Source organism: Phocoena sinus, chromosome 7 (genome assembly GCF_008692025.1).
Source record: "Phocoena sinus isolate mPhoSin1 chromosome 7, mPhoSin1.pri, whole genome shotgun sequence".
Lineage (NCBI taxonomy): Eukaryota > Metazoa > Chordata > Mammalia > Artiodactyla > Phocoenidae > Phocoena > Phocoena sinus.
The window spans coordinates 72,369,557-72,374,105 of record NC_045769.1 but is presented as its reverse complement, the minus strand read 5'-3'; positions in this window follow the sequence as shown (position 1 = coordinate 72,374,105).

Here is a 4,549-nt window from a genome sequence, read left to right as displayed (position 1 = left end):
TTCAGAACCCCCTTTAACTCCAGGGCCCTGGTCATAACTCTCATTTGGGGTCTCATTTTTGCTCACTTTTGCGAGGACTTCTCTCCTTTGTATCCCCCTGTGTCATCACTCAGAAGGCTGCTCTCCCCACCCCCCTCTCCCGCCACCCTGGGATGGCATGAGTGCAGCCCGGTCAGGGGCCAGAGACATGGCCTGTCCAGCTGCTGCTGGTGCCCACACCTGCCATGTCGAGAGTTCAGGACCTGGCATCCCAGGAAGCACTTTGCAGCCCTGCCTGAGAGTTCTCTCTGCTTCACGTGAGCGTGTGCAGTCAGGACAGCCAGGAGCCCGGGGCGGGGGCGGGGGCAGGGGGCACGCCTGGCAGGAGTGAGTAGGTGCTGGCATCTGCTGGGGGCTTCCAAGTGTTTGGCCTGTGTGTTTGAGAAGGAAGCTGAGGCTTTAAATCTTGGTCCTCCATGAATTAAGCCAGCCCAGGGTGATGTGGTTTTGCTTAGCCTCATAGCTGGAAGGCCCTTCTTCAAACCAAACAAGCAGAACAATGCAAAAAGTCCATCCTCCCAGCCACCGTCTCCAGGCCTGGGACTTTCCTGCAGGTCTGACGTGGAGGCCTGTGCTGTGGGTGAGGCTGAGACGGGTGGCATGGGGAAGGAGGTGAGCCCCAGACCTCCTGCTCCCTCCCTGAACCGTCCTTGCCGACTCCTCAGCAGATCCTGGAGGGGAGCGGAAAGATGCTCCGGACCTAACCCGGGCTGCCCTCCGCCTCGAGCCCCTGCTTCCTACCCCACCTGGCTCTAGGTGGGATGACCAGGTTGACACCCGGAAGGTGGCTGGGAGTGGTCTGGGGGCAGGCAGAACCCTCATGTCCCTCACAATGTCCTTGTTCCCATTTCATAGATTGAGAGAGAGAGGCTGGGAGGATCAGTCATCTGCAGACAGCTGAGAATTGTGGGAAGGGCCAGGTTGTTGACTGTGCTCCTGACGTCGATGGACATGATTAACTGAAGAATCCAAAGGTTGCTCACAGTGTTTCAGGCACTGGATGAAGGTGCCTGCTTAATTCAGGTAACTCGCATAGCGGGGCAGCTGGGCAAACAATTCCGTTGTTGACATCGTAGATTTGTCTAATTATTGTGACAATTTCCTAAGAGATAAAAGTAAAGTGTCTTGAGGAAGGGGTAACTTCTTTTCTAATTTTTTTTTTTTTTTTGCGGTACGCAGGCCTCTCACTGTTGTGGCCTCTCCCGTTCCGGAGCACAGGCTCCGGGCGCGCGGGCTCAGCGGCCACGGCTCATGGGCCCAGCCGCTCAGCGGCATGTGGGATCCTCCCGGACCAGGACACAAACCCATGTCCCCTGCATCGACAGGCGGACTCTCAACCACTGCGCCACCTGGGAAGCCCCTTCTTTTCTAATTTCGCATAAAGGTACCACGTGGGTACTATCAGTCTCCTTGGATCACGCCCCTCCTCACACACATGCCTCGCTATTGATTTCTGTTCGCGTCTATTGGTGTCTATATACAGTCGTTGCACAGAGCTCTTTTCTTTCCTCTTGGGGAGGGAAATTGGGGAAGAAGCTGCTGGAGGAGGGAACTGGTGTGTTCTTTATCCTCCTCCTGCTTAGAGGACTCCGAACTCTGGTCATGGGGGTGGTGGGAGGTGTCCAAAGGAGATAAAGGCTGCTCAGGAAGCCTCGGGAGGTGAAGTGTGGTCAGTGAACTGCCTCGGGCCCAGTGACAGCCACTGGGGAAGGAGTCCCTCTCCTCTCTGCCTGGCGCCCGGGACTCTTCTGCCCCCGAGGACTGCGGGCCTCGGGATCGGGTGGCCGTTGTGCCCTTGACAGGAACCCTGCCCACCTCAGGATGGCTGGTGGCAGAGAGGTTGCCTGTAGCTTTGTGAGTGAGGAAGAGGGACCAGGGGGCCCCCGGGATGAGAGATGCTAATTGTCTTTGTGGCCATAACTACACACCTCACAGATTCAGAAGCCAACCCCTGGGCAATATCTGGGAGACCTTTGGGCGATGCTGAGACCCTGCTGTCTTTCAGTCACCAGATTTTCAGGGAGTGTTGGGGAAGTTTATCCAGTGTGGTCAGGGTGGTCTTCTCTAAGGAGGTGACATTTTATCTCAAATGACCCTCGAGGAGGAGTGCACGGGGATAGGGGCATTTCAGGAGGGAAAGAACAAGTTCGAAGGGCCTTGAGGCTGGAGCATGCAGGCCGCTCTGTGTGCCAGGACCGTCAGGTGGGCTGGGACCATGGGTTCGGGGAGAGTGATGGAGGTGGGGCAGAGAGCTAGCAGGGGACCAGACCTTGAAGGTCCGAGAGAGCACTTGGGTTTCCCTCTCGATGAGATAGAAAGCGTTAGAGGGTTTTGAGCAGGAGGAGTAACGTGAGATTCGATGTATGCAGATAAGGGCTTTTAAATCAGCGGCCATTTGAGTTTGCCGATAGCAACCTTTGGTGGAGACGTTTGGGATTTGAACCCAAGCTGAATGAGCCATGCTTTTATCACCAATGGCTTCTGCCTCTCCACTGCTGAAAAAACTCATTATGCCGCAAGAACCTTTCCCTTCTAGCCTAGTCATAGATGTGACAGCACCTTTCATACCTGCCAAGTCCTTTCTGACCTCCCAGGAATGTATTTCACTGCAATCATCCTTCCCACTTTCTGGAACGCCCACCTGTCTGCATTCTCTAGGGGATGCAAATGTCTCTGGGTTAAGGATCTTATCTCAATTTATTGGGAGATCCTCCAGGTTTCCAGAGATCCAGTCCGATTAAAGCCTGCACATTTATTTAATTAAAAACAAGTCCAAATGCTGAGGCTTGGGAGATTGCCTGCCTGGTAATACAAACCTATAAATCCCTCTCCTCCTGCTTCCAGGCTGACTGTAAATACCCTGAAAATTCAGCTTCATTGGGAAATGTTTTGACCGTTCCGCTTCTGGCTCAATGGGTAGTAATAATAAAAGTGAACAGTGGTGGGAGAAAAACTGGATTCCATTTATTTTCAAGCTTAACGTGGCTCAGCTCCGAGAGGGTGGCTAAGGACAGCTGGCTTGTTCCTGTCGTGTCTGACTCACTCTTCTCATTCCCACCCAGGCCCTCAGGGTCTGCATAGCCATCTCCGGCCTCCGTGATGATTCACCTTCAGCTCCGAAGATGGTGGGGACAGATAAATCACCATCATTTCAGAAGGAAAAGCTGATGGAAAGAAGCTAGTTTTGTGATCTGACTAGGGCAATTATACTTCCCCCCCCAACCCATAGGAAGCGCCGGCATTCACAAAGTCTACCCAGCCTGCAAGGGAGCGGGATATCAGAGGTTGGGGGTATTCTGGGAAACCTGGATGTATGGCTGCCAAAAGTCATATGAGTTTGCAGTCAGGGTCTTGGAGTTGCCTGAACTCTTAAAAGGAGGGCTACCCTACAAGGACTGATATGTTTCCTAGAGCATACATTGCCTTCCTGGTAACAGCAGCTGTAGTGATGCAACAGCAATGACTGCAATGCACCAGATAGCCCCGAGATGCTGAAGTCCAAGGCCTTCGCCTGACAATCCCTGGGAGATCTATTTGTGAAGTCAACTGTGAGACAGGCAGACTTCCCAGAGCTGGTGGCCATGCTGCCTGGATTCCACGTGGGACCAAAGTGACCGGCTGGTCCGCTGAGCGGCCCCAGGGAGGCCTATCTAAGGAGGGGTAGGTGAGGTGTAGCTGTGAGCTCCTTACTCAGCTGTAGCAGACATCTGCCACTCTATGACCATTTTCATCCTCTTTAGTCACAAAAACCAACCCTCCGCTCTACCCCACACTGACCCAGGGCTTTCTTTTCTGACTGTTCAGAGGTCTCTGGGTTACTCAATGATGGCAGTAGCCCATTGCTTTTAGGCTAGCTTTTAAGTGTCCACCCTGCCCACTTAGCAGTGGCGTTCGCAGGGCTCACCACTGTGGCCCTAGGCTGTCTTGATTTCCATCCTGTGGTAACTTAACACACAAACACTCATGGGCGCACACACCTCACTGACCGTATCCACACATACACACTCAGAGGTTCCCCATCAATGGAACAAAACCAAATGTGAGAATCTTTTCTTGAGTGGGGACAGCTAGACCACCACGAAAGGTAGGGTTGTTGCATTAACTTCTTATTGTACTTAGAATTCAGCTCTGTTTAAGTAACATTGTTTTCTTTTTCCTGGGGGTGTTGATGGGAAAGGACCTGGTTCCCTCCATGGCATTAGGGACGTGCCTCCTGCACACCACACTCCAGGGCTTTACCTCTGGAGGTGCACTTCACAGTTAGAAAGAACGCTCCATTCTTGTTAGCTTTCGCTTCTTTCATGCAACAGATGTTCAGCACCTACTATGTGCAAGATCCCCGTGAGGCTTCGGAAGATGTAAAAATGCATAATGCTATTAAGTGAAGTAAGTCAGACAGAGAAAGACATATCATATCATATCATATTGCTTATATGCAGACTCTTAAAAGAAAATGATACAAATGAACTTATTCACAGAACAGAAACACACTCACAGACTTAGAGAACGA